Source organism: Vulpes lagopus, chromosome 3 (genome assembly GCF_018345385.1).
Source record: "Vulpes lagopus strain Blue_001 chromosome 3, ASM1834538v1, whole genome shotgun sequence".
Lineage (NCBI taxonomy): Eukaryota > Metazoa > Chordata > Mammalia > Carnivora > Canidae > Vulpes > Vulpes lagopus.
The window spans coordinates 80,388,552-80,401,528 of NC_054826.1; positions in this window are offsets into that span (position 1 = coordinate 80,388,552).

Consider the following 12,977-nt stretch of genomic DNA (forward strand, 5'->3'; position numbering starts at 1 on the left):
TCCCGCCTCACCTCCGGCAGCTCGCTAGACTCCCCCCGTCCTGGGACTCCCCCCTCACCTGCCCACCTCCTCCCGGAACCGAGTCCTGGCCCGGCTGCCCCACTCCCAGCGAGGTGGGCTTCCCAGCAGCCGCCAAAGCTGCTTGTAACTGCCGAGGGAGCCCCCCGGTCGGACGCAACCCGACGGACGGCTGGCGGGGGGTGGGGAAGCTCGGAGAGGGGGTGGGCAGTGCTGGGTCCGCATCCCGCCCGCGGTCTCGGTCCCCGGAGGCGCGGAGGCCCGGAGGCCGAGGCGGGGGAGGCCGGGCTCAGGCCACAGGACCCCCGCCTCTTCCCAGGGCCGAGTCCGGACCGCCTCTCGTCGGATTCAGCTCGCCGCCGGGAGGGTTGGGACCTTATTCCCTCCCCTAGGGCAGGCTGACCTCGCCAGTGACCGTGCCCAGCCCTACCGACACCCACGGCGGCCGAGAGCTCCAGGTCCACTTTGCAACTGGGGAACGCAAACAAGACTTGTCTTTCAGCCTGGCTGGGAACGCAAGAGCGATTCTAAATGGAAATGGGACGAAAGTAGAGAAAACTTAAATCTCGGACACTATCCATCAGTTCTGAGGCAAAAATAAACACTCACGACTCACACCTCAGAGAGGGAGAAAAAAGGGAGAGAGACACCGGCTGTACCCCTTCTAGGAAGAATGAACATGACAGTTATCACCGGATTAGAGACGGAAAAGTAAGGAAAGGACTGATTAGCAGCCAATAGCCTCACCGCAAATTGAAAACCAACGCTGCACGCCTAGGGTGGATCACTTGAATGCCCACTGATGACTGATTTTATTTATCAAAGGAATTTAATTGTTCTAAATACCCAAAAGGATCATAATAATAAAGGGTTCTGAGCGCTTCAGACACCCCACATAAAAGAGGCCTGCATTTTGGGGGGGGGGTCTTTTCCCCTTTAATCCACCTCCCCAGAATCCATGTGTTTCACACTGGCCCTTGTTCTCCGCCCTTGCACTGCCTGAGATTGACATGAAGAAGCCCCAGGGTGGGTAGTGTGATTTGACGGCATCAGGAAGGCTCCCACCCCACCCACTGCCCAGAATTTTCCACCTCCTCACTGTGCCTCACCTTCCACTAATTATCTAGTCACATTTCCGGATTTCAGGTATTCGTTCATTAGTCTATTTAAACAGCGGGTGTCTTTGGGAGAGGGACAGACTGCTTGTGTGGGGACTAAGGGAGTAGAGGGGATGGGCAATATTTTGGTCTTTTACTTACACCCTAGCATGAATTCCTTTAATTCCCTGTGTCACATGACTGTGTCTTGCAGTGCCTAGCCGAAGTCACTGATGTTAGCTGATCAGAGGATGGATATGCAGGAGTGCAGTGAGAAAAGAGATGGTGTTAAAGCATCAGGATACTGAAGTCATTTTAAAGTACATACTTGAGGGGATTATGGATGACAAGGAAAGAAGGTTAGGGCCTGCTAAAATAGCAACATGAGGTCCCTGGTGCCAGGACTGACGGGCAGCTCTGATGATGCCAACCCATGGTTTTAAAGACAGACTGTGCATTCTGGCACCATGAAGTGAGCATATTGAAAGTCCCCTTATATCAACACATAACATCCCGGTGTGACTAGAATTACCGTAGAATTTCTATAGAAACTTTATTTCTATAAACCCAAAAGGCAATTGTGCAAGAGCCCACCAAATATCTTAACACCCAAGGAAAATGTCAGTCGGCACCTGCTTATTCAAAGGCCAATATAAGGTACCTTTTAAGGGTCATACTTATAACAGGAATGAAATAATAAATAACTTCTTAAAATACAGCTAAACCTTAAACAACACGGGGGTTAGAGGCACCCACCACAGTCAAAAATCCATGTATAACTTTTGACTCCTCCAAAACTTAATTACTACTAGCCTACTATTGTTAAGAGACCTTACCAATCATGTAAACTGTCGATTAACAAGTTTATATGTTTACGTATTCTATACTGTATTCTTACAGTAAAGCTAGAGACAAGAAAAGGTTATGAAGAGAATCATAGAGAAGAGAAAGTACTTTTACTGTACTTATTGAAAAAAAAACTGTGCATAAGTGGACCTGCATAGTTCAAACCTGTGTAGTTCACACCTGTATATGTTTTTTGCTTTAGTTCAATTCTGAAACACCAGTATTCTGACCCTGAGCCAGAATGAGGCCCAGCTGTCTACTGTACAGCTAAATCAACCTTTTTTTCATATCTTTTTGTTTTTGTTTCGTTGTTCACAAGTTCTTGGAGGTCAGGAAATGCAGACTTTTAATCCAGTGCTCTCTTCAGTAACCCTAACCTCTTCTTAGATTTAAAGATGAAGGTCGGGGAGATCTGGGCCTTGGAATACAGACCTCCAAGTCACTGGTATCTGGTGCCACCCACCAAGAGGCAATCTCTTCCCTCTATCCTGTCCTTCCATTAATCCAGACACTTCTTCATCCCCACTTTGAGTTCCTACCCACTTAGTATGTGCTTTCTGGAACATCCCAGAATCTTTTTGTGCTTTTCTTCATAATTCTAAAACCTGCATACCTTAGGTTGTGGATAGACTAGAAAGAACCTGAAAAGCACCTTAAAAGTCCGATTGAGCTTTCTTTCCCAAACTGATGACCCTGAAATCTGCCAACAATAGAGAAGTTTATCTTTTTGTCCACAGCAGCTGTTTCACACAGAGGGTAGAACCTAAAATTAGAATACTTTGAGAACAATCGTGCAATGTATTCGGCCAAAATTTTAGCAAATGTATTAATTATAGACTCTTTTATATAGGTTTTTAAGTTGTTGCTTTATCACCTCAACAATGTGTCGACTAAGAAAGAATTCACTGAAAAGTAAAGCAAACAGGCATTTATTTGAGCAATTAGAATTGCAATTTTGGAGGCAGATTCAGGTAGAAACCTGGCTCGCGTTCTGAGGACAACAAAGAGGGAGGCAAGAGTTATACAGGTGAAAGAATATACGGGTAGTTTCCATCTAGGTCCTCCTGGTAATGAGGGATTGAAATGGGATTGGTTGAGTCAATATGCAAATGGGGAATGAAAGTTTGTGAAACTGAATTGGCTCCTTTCCAAATGAAGGAGGGGGAGGATCTGGTTGCCAGGATTTGCATCCTGAGAAGGGAGTTCTCCAAGCTGAGGAATTCAGGCTCCCTTGAAAGTTCAAAAGTTTGGGATGCCTGGGTTGCTCAGTGGTTGAGCATCAGCCTTTGGCTTAGGGTGCTGGGATAGAGCCCCACATCAGGCTCCCTGTAGGCAGCCTGCTTCTCCCTCTGCCTATGTCCCTGCCTCTCTCTCTCTCTCTCTATCATAAGTAAATTAAAGAAAAAAAATAAAAATAATAATAAATAAAATTAAATTTAAAATAATAATAATTAAAAAGTTCAAAAAATTTACAGTTCCTCTGATAAGGATATATATATAAATTCCTCCCCCGGATGGGTTCCCCACCCTATTTTATTTTATGTATTTATTTATTTTTTAAGATTTTATTTATTTAAAAAAAAGATTTTATTTATTCATGATATACAGAGAGAGAGAGAGAGAGAGAGAGAGAGGCAGAAGCAGGCGCCATGCCGGGAGCCTGACACGGGACTCGATCCTGGGAGAACAAAAATAGCGCCCTATTTTTTTTTAATTTTTATTTATTTATTCATGAGCGACAGACAGAGAGAGAGAGAGAGGCAGAGACACAGGCCGAGGGAGAAGCAGGCTCCATGCAGGGAGCCCGGTGTGGACTTGATCTCGGGTCTCCAGTATCACGCCCTGGGCCAAAGGCGGAGGTAAACCGCTGCGCCACCCGGACACTCCTCACCCCCCCACCCCCACCCCCTCACCCCCTCACCCCCTCACCCCCCCACCCCACCCCCCGTCCTACTTTAAAAGAGACTATCTTATGTCTTAGCTAGGCTGGCTTGCTCCATTATGAGATCTCCTTTTACAAATATTTAAGTTTATTTAATTAGGAATAAGGGCACAACTTTTGTTTTTAAGGAAGTTTATTGAGGGAGGAAAGGGTATTTGGTTTTTTTTATGGTTTTTATTTAAATTCCACTTAGTTACTATGCAGTGTAATATTAGTTACAGATGCACAATATAGTGATTCATGCATCACCTGGTGCTCATCACAAGTAGACTCCTTCATCCCCATCACCTATTCCACATATCCCCTCACACTCTCCCTCTAGTGACCACAGTTTGTCCTCTGGAGTTGAGAGTCTGTTTCTTGGTTTGCCTCTCTCTTTTTTCCTCCTATGATCATTTGTATTGTTTCTTAAATTTCATGAATGAGTGAAATCACATGGTATTTATCTTTCACTGACTTATTTCACTTGGCATAATACCCTCTAATTCCACCCACATCATTGCAAATGGCAAGATTTCATTCTTTTTTATGGTTGAGTAATATTCCGTCTCACACACACACACACACACACACACACACACACACACATATACACCACATCTTTATCCATTTGTCAGTTGATGGACACTTGGGCTGTTTCCATATTTTGGCTATTCTGGGTAATACTGCTATAAACATAGGGGTACATGTATCCCTTTGAATTAACATTTTTGTATTCTTTGGGTAAATACCTAGTAGTGCAATTTTGGGGTCATACAGTAGTTCTATTTTTTAAGGGTATTTGGGTTTTGTTTTTTTTTTTTTTTTTAAACTAAGCCCTAATAGGCCCAATGTGGGGCTTAAACTCACAACCCAAAGATCAAGAATCGCATGCTCTACTGACTGAGCCAGCCAAGAGTCCTACAAGGCTTTTTTTTTTTTTTTTTTTTTTTTTTTTTCTGCTATAGCATCCAGCACAATGCTAAACTCCTAATTGTATAAAAATCTTTTTAAAAATATATCATTAGACATAACTCGTTGAGTACCTTCTGTGATTTGTAAACCACAGTGTTAAGTTCTATGATGAACATAAAGATAAATGTGGTTCAGTCTATGAGTTCTGATCATAGTCCATCAGGAGGAATCACACTGTAATGGGAGCAGAAATCAAATGCTGGGGCAAGCCCAGGAGGAAGACTCCTTGTGGGATTCAGAAGAGGTGTGACTTTGAGTAAATGAACCCAGACCAGGCTCTGGCTGGAAGAGTCCCAGTTAGTTGGGTTGGTGGGTTGCTTTCGAAAGACAAGGAGCAGAGAGGCTGATCAGTGGCTTCGGTATCCAGCTGGGGGAGGGTTTCAAATTGCATGCTGTGAAGTTTGGACTCTGTGTCCTAGGCAACGGGAAGCTTTGAGCACTTTATTATTTTTTTTAATTTTAAGTTTTGATTTCAATTATATTGAGCCCTTTAAAGCAACACAATCTGAACTTTAGAAAGATCGCTCAGACACTTGCAGTACTGATAGGTTGGAGGTAGAGGCAGAGCTTAGAGGCAGGGAGAGAAGTTGAGAGGCGAATGCATCTTTGAGTTGAGGACATGAAGCCTGAATTAGGTGGCAGAAAGCAGGGGATAGGAAACAGAAATACCCAGCACTTGGTACATTATAAAGCACTTTCTCATAGATTTTTCTCATTTGACCCGTGCAACCTCTGGAAGGTACTGCCCAGAGTTCTATCTGAGAAATGAGGAATAAGAGATTCATGGAAGGTATTTGACATACCCATTTGGTTATCTCATAAGGAGTGGGGCCTCCTCACAGGCCACTGCCTTCTCCCTGGGGAGATGCCTGAGGCAGAATCCAGGGACCTTTGTGGTGGTGGAAAAGCCTGCAAAGACGTTTGCAGTGACAGGTGACAATCCTGACACCTTCAGTGGGAGTGATCACAAGGAGAGCATCCCCAACCAGGATTCAGAGGCATTTTCACTCACTAGCCCTTTGAAGTTAAAGAGAAAGATAGAGTGCACAAACCTAAGAAATGCAGCAAATGAATGACAGCATTTGGGAAGAATCTGCCACAAGCTCCATTTTCTAGAGTGCAAGATGAAGCACCTAGGGAGCAAGGCTTAACCAGACAATAAAATGCCCCTTGGAGAAGGAGAAGAAGAATCGAAAGTTTTCAGCAGTAACTGAATCTAGTGGAAAAGGAGATGGACAAGTGGGGTAGAGCATTAGGGTAGTGTATGGGAAAAATCAAGGCAAAAGGAGACTAGGAAATTAGATGCGCAAGCTGATGGGATGCTGGGGTTGGTATCATTTGTTCATTTCTCCTTCCTCCCCTCCCTCCTTCCCTCCCTTCCTTCCTTCCTTCCTTCCTTCCTTCCTTCCTTCCTTCCTTCCTTCCTTCCTTCCTTCCTTCTTCTTTAACCTACTTTGTGCCGGGCAATGAGCCAGGCTCAGAGATACAAATAAGTTACTCTGAGATAATGAACAAAATGCTTTGAAGAACATGGCAATTATGTTCATTAAAGGGATTCCAGCCTCTCCTTAAAATCTGAAATGTTTGGGCAGCCCGGGTGGCTCAGTGGTTTAGCGCTGCCTTCAGCCCAGGGCCTGATCCTGGGGACCTGGGATCAAGTCCCACGTCGGGCTCCCTGCATGGAGCCTGCTTCTCCCTCTGCCTGTGTCTCTGCCTCTCTCTCTCTCTCTCTCTCTCTCTCTCTCTCTCTCTGCCTCTCATGAACAAATAAATAAATCTTTAAAAAAATCTGAAATGTTTGAGGCGGTCACACTTGGGTTACACATTCAAACTTGAGACTATCTAATTTTTAGAAATATTCCTCCCTGGTGGCTTCTAATTTTAAAAGTCCCTTTCCCTCAATATTTCACTTATCTCCACAAAAGTCCTTACATTGTCAAAATATGCCTTCCCACTATTAGAACCCTGGTGATGCCCTGCTCCCTGAGGTCATCTGAATGGCTATTTCTCCTCCCATTGAACAGTTAGCACATTCCTCTGAGACACCCTTTCTTTGGTGATAACATTCTTAGGTCCTACAGCTGGTCTTCTGTGAAGATATGGTTTTGAACTACTTTGCCCTTTTAATCACTCTCTGCCAGACACATAACAGTCTGTGTTTTTCTTAAAAGGTAGTGTCCATATGTGAGTGAAATATTCCAGATGTGTTGGGCAAGTTCTAAATAGCTTTGGAGTATTTCCTTCATTTTGCTGGTAGCCTGCTTCTTTTGAAGCTTAAAATCAAAGTTGGAGTTGACACATCACATTTCTGAAAAATAGTGAACTTCAGTTCAACTTAAATTTTAACTCCTTTTCAAATAAGTTGCAAAGAGAATAACGGCCTGTCCCCATAAGTGTTACCATTAAAAAAGATAAACAAATATGTTTATTTAAGCGTGAAACATTTCTGGAAGGACATATACCAAAGCAGGAGTGGGAAAGGGGAATTCCGAGAGGGAGAGTTTGTAAACTTTTATTTTATACCCTTTTGTACTGTTTGCATTTTATGTGAAACATTTAATGAAATAAAAGGTATAATTCAGTCAGTTAAGTGTCCAACTCTTGGTTTCTGCTCAGGTCATGATCTTAGGGTTGTAAGATTGAGCCCCATGTCTGGCTCTGTGCTGGGTATGGAGTCTGCTTGAGATTCTCTTTCTCTCTCCCTCTGCCCTTCCCCCTGCTCTCTTTCTCTCTCTCTAATAAATAAAATAAAACAAATCTTTTTCGAAAAATCATAATTTGGGGTACTTGGGTGGCTCAGTTGGCTAAGCGTCTACCTTCAGCTCAGGTCATGATCCTAGAATCCTGGGATCAAGCCCCACATCGGGCTCCCTGCTCCACAAGGAGTCTGTTTCTCCCTCTCCCTCTGCCACTCCCCCTGCTTGTGCTCCCTCATTTTTCTCTTTCTATCCATCAAATAAATAAAGTCTTTTTTCTTTTTAAGATTTTATTTATTTACTCATGAGAGACACAGAGAGAGAGGCAGAGGGAGAAACAGAGGGAGAAGCAAGCTCCCTGAAGAGAGTCTGATGTGGGACTCAATCCCAGAATCACACCCTGAGCCGAAGGCAGATGCTCAACCACTTAGCCACCAGGTTTCCCAATAAAATCTTTTTTAAAAGATCATAATTTTATTCTTAACTATACTTAGTGAATAATCACATGACTCTTTTTGTATGAGCAACAGTTAATCTGAATTATTTTTGTGTAGCTGGATTTTTTTTAACCTAAATGCAATACTTCAATTTATGTACATTAGATTTCATCTCATTTTATTCAACCTATTGAATCTGGGAAAAGCCTTTTGAATCTTTATTTTTTTTTAATCTAACTTAAAGACCTAGCTTTCTCAGAATTCTCTCATCTACCAAATAAATAAATATACCGTTTATGGCAATAATAATAGTGGTAAAGCCTAATATTTTTAAAGGCTTAATATATTCTGTGTACTAGAGTAAGCATTTTACAGCAGTATCTAATTTACTCTTCAGAACAGTTCCTTTGAGGTTAGTGTAATTATCCCCATTTATGGATGATGAAACCAAAGTTAAGAGAAGAAAATTAACTTGGTCCCATTCACACATGTATTTAGTGGTAGAGCCAAGATTTGAAAGAAAGCTCTATGACTCAGAGCAAGTGTTCTGTTTTTTTTTAATTGTGATAAAAAAAAAACCCACATAGCATGAAATCCACCCTCTTTTTAAAAAGAAAGTATAATTAACATACAGTGTTATATTAGTTTTGTGTGTACAGTATAATGATTAAACAGTTCTATACATTACTCAGTGCTCATCTAAAATCCACCCTCTTAACAAATGTTTAAGGGTACAGTATAATATTGTTAACTATATTCATGTTGCAGAGTGGCTGTTCTTTTTTTTTCTTTTTTTTTAGAAAGGGAGAGAGAGATGAGTGGTAAGGAGGGGGAGAAGGAGAGAGAGAGGGAGAGAGAGAATCTTAGGTAGACTTCACACCCAGGGCAGAGCCCGACATGGGGTTCCATCTCATGACCCCAAGATTATGACCTGCGCCAAAAGCAAGAGTCAGACACTTAACTGATTGAGCCACCCAGGGGCCCAGCAGAGCAGCTGTTCTTAACCACTGCAGTATCCATGCCATCAGTGAAAGTGATAAACAGAACAGGGTCAAGGACAGAGACTTGTGCCAGAGTCCCTGCCCCAGTGTGACAGCAATCTGTTGACTCACATTTTGTGTGTACATTTTACTGTCACTCAACTGTGTGAGTTATCAAGGACCAATAGTGCTTCAAACCAAGCTGTCCAATATGAGAGCCACTAGCCCTAGAGGGCTACTGACAACTTGAAACGTGGCTAGTCCAAATTGAGATGTGCTGTAGGTATAGAATACACACTGAGATTCCAAAGACAGTATGAAATAAGGAATTTAAGATATCTTATTAGCAATTGCTCATGTTGATTGCATGTTAAAAAATAATATTTTGGATGTATTTGGTTAAATAAAATATTTTATTAAAATTAATTCCACCTATTATTTTATTATGTGGCTACTAGAAAATTTGTAATAACATATGGGGCTTGCATTTGTGGCTCACATTATGTGTGTATATATATATATATATATATATATATATATATATATATATGTTTTGTTTTAATTTGGAGAGAGAGAGAGCAGAGTAGGGAGGAGCAGAGGGAGAGGGAGAGAGAATCTTAAGCTGGGCACGAAGCCTGATGTGGGGCTCAATCTCACAATCCTGAGATCATGATCTGAGCTGAAATCAAGAGTCGCCACTTAACTGAGCCATCCAGGCGCCCCTCACATTATATTTTTATTGGACAGCACTGGCCTAAAATAAGGCCTGGATCTCCAAGGGCTTACAGTTCAGATACACATATATGAAAAGGTTCAAAACAATAAGAAGGTTATTGATTAATATAAGTACCAAACTAGAGTGCTAGAAATTCCAGGAGTTCACAAAAGGGAACTATCGCTAGAGAAGGACAGAGGGGAGGAAATTGAACTCCTCTAGACCTTAAAGGAGATAAAAAGACATGCTTTCTAGCACAGGGGCCACCATGAGCAACACTGTGAAATGGGTGGTAGGCCTGTGAGCAAGAGTGAGGGTGATGATCTGAGCAGGCAGGTTATGGAGCCAAGGTGGGATCATTAGCCATGAAGCCCAGGATAGAGCTCTTGGACTTGCTTTTCAATGGAGAGGAAGCTTAGGTATTGCTAGCACAGGAGTGATGAAATCTGTGGGCTGTTTTTCCACCAAAAGTTCTCACGTATTTATTATTGAACCAAACTACTAGCACAGAAGCATAGAAACAAAGAGAAAAATCATTTTCCTGGGAAAACATGGCCAACTGTCCAGAGATAGTGATGTTTTCAACTTGACTTAAGATGCTAGTGACCTTGATGTGACACAAACATGTGTATCTTGTGTGGGATTCCCTATAGACCCAGCTTGGTTCTTCTCCAGTCCCTTCTTGGAGTTGGACCTGATTCTGTTTTCATTTGAACCCACTGGGGAACAGGGCGATTCTGCTTGGCCATGAATCTCATGATCCTGAAAGTCTTGTGAGCAGCTCCAGGGAACAGAGGTAACCGCACACACCATGATGGTGGTGAAAGGGAGAGAACAAAATCTGTTTCCGAGTACTGACAAGGCAGAGGTCAGGAGGGGCTAGCGAGGGAGGTGAGGAGCTGATGCACTATAGCAAGGAAAGAACAATTTAGAAACTCATGTTTTGGTCCATACAGGAGTTAAAGTTGCCCCAAACCCAGGGTCTGGCTGTGAGATTAGAGAGAGAGGAGGTATAAGAGATGGGATTTTATTTTTTTTTTAATTTTTATTTATTTATGATAGTCACAGAGAGAGAGAGAGAGGCAGAGACATAGGCAGAGGGAGAGAAGCAGGCTCCATGCACCGGGAGCCCGACGTGGGATTCGATCCCGGGTCTCCAGGATCGCGCCCTGGGCCAAAGGCAGGCGCCAAACCGCTGCGCCACCCAGGGATCCCTAAGAGATGGGATTTTAAAAAGTAATAATAACGGGGATGCCTGGGTGGCTCAGTGGTTGAGCATCTGCCTTCAGCTCAGGTTGTGATCCCGGGGTCCTGGGATAGAGTCCCGCATTGGGCTCCCCGCAGAGAGCCTGCTTCTCCCTCTGCCTGTGTCTCTGCATCTCTCTCTGGTTCTCTTATTTATAAATAAATAAATAACATTTTTTTTAAAAAAAGGTAATTATAACCAAAAAAACCAAAACCAAAATCCACAGGACTTGATGACTGGCTGTGTATAGTTGAGAATTATCCTCCGAGGCTATGTAGGCACGCTTTCTTTTTATCCTGAATAAATGAGAGTTGAGCAAATGACTATCATGGTCACTGGGACTGTCACACACAATAAACGCCGTTCAGTTGACAAGATTCAACTTGAAACAAGCCATTCAAAAGCTCCCTTAATAATGGCCAGCGTTTCCAAGAACCCTTTGGTTGGAATTCTTTGCAGATAACAGTTTAACTGAAACCAAAAATCATGGAGTTTCCCCACTTGGCATTGCTCAGTATTTAAATGAATACCAAATAACGGGGTTAAAATTCACTGGGCAGAGCAGAGGAAGATTGAAAGCTCTCACCACACATTGGCAGGGAATCCACACAAAGAGCAAAGGGGAATTGGCATGTGAAGAGAGTCGGAGCATCAGACGGAATTTAGACAAAGTCATCAGTGTTCCACGCAGCAGAGTGAAAGCGAATGGGCTGTATTCAGCTCTACAAGTTAACCAAACTGAATGGCAAAGAGTGATGTGGTCCTTTTCTTATCCTTCTGCTGGGAAGGTTAGTACCAGAGTTTAATGAACTGGTTAAATAGGTTTATGTGCTCACTGCAGGCAAGTTTATTAATAGGAAACTGAAAATAGCTTTTAAAATAATGACTTATCTGTCATCTATCCTAGATACCCTGATTGACTATTGCTCATTTGTTCACTCACTTGTTTTTTTAAGTGTGCTATTTATTAAATCCCTACCATGTGCCAGACACTGTGATATGTGATAAGAATATAAGCAAATGGTTTCTCCCCTCAAGAAGCACACGAGGCCAGCACATAGGCTCAGGAGTTAAATAGAAATACCTGGTCCTCTGAAGTGTCAGTAAGTGAAGCCCAGTGCTCTGGGGGCAATGGCAAGTCACTGAAGGCTTAGGCAGGGAGGTGACAGGATCCAGTGTTAGGTTCCACACTCATTAGTCATGGATTCTGGATTTGTGAATTTGCCTACTTGCTAACATTTTTTTTTGAGACTTTATTTATTTATTCATGAGAGACACACAGAGAGAGGCAGAGACACAGGCAGAGGGAGAAGCAGGCTCCATGCAGGGAGCCCGACATGGGACTCGATCCCGGGTCTCCAGGATCACACCCTGGGCTGAAGGCGGTGCTAAACCGCTGAGCCACTCGGGCTGCCCCTACTTGCTAAAATTTATTTGTGACTTATATATCGATATTTGTGGCACTTTCATGGTCATCTGTGAACATGCATAGAGGTGAAAATTTTGAGTCAGTCTCCCCGTGCACACATTCTCAGCTGCGGTCTTAAGGTGATGCTCTGTTTTCTTGTTTCAGCTCATAGTGTAAACAAGTGTCCTTTTTGTAGGCTATTTAGTGCCACATTTTTTGCATTTCTTTCGCTTTCTGTTTGTGATTTCATTGTTTAAAATGCCCCACAAGCTTAGTGATGAAGTGCTGTCTGGTGTTCCTAAGTGCAAGAAGGCTATGATGTGCTGTGTGGAGAAAACAATTGTGTTAGGTAAGTTCCCCTCAGGCATGAGTTGCAGCGCTGGTGGCTGTGAGTTCAGTGTCAATGGGCCAGCAATATATACTAAGGAAGGCATTTTTAAACTGAAACCCCCCGGGGGATGCCTGGGTGGCTCAGCGGTTTGACATCTACCTTCTGCCCAGGGTGTGATCCCGGAGACCTGGGATGGAGTCTCACATCGGGCTCCCTGCATGGAGTCTGCTTCTCCCTCTGTCTATGTCTGCCTCTCTCTCTGTGTCTTTCTTGAATAAATAAATAAAATCTTTGAAAATAAATAAAC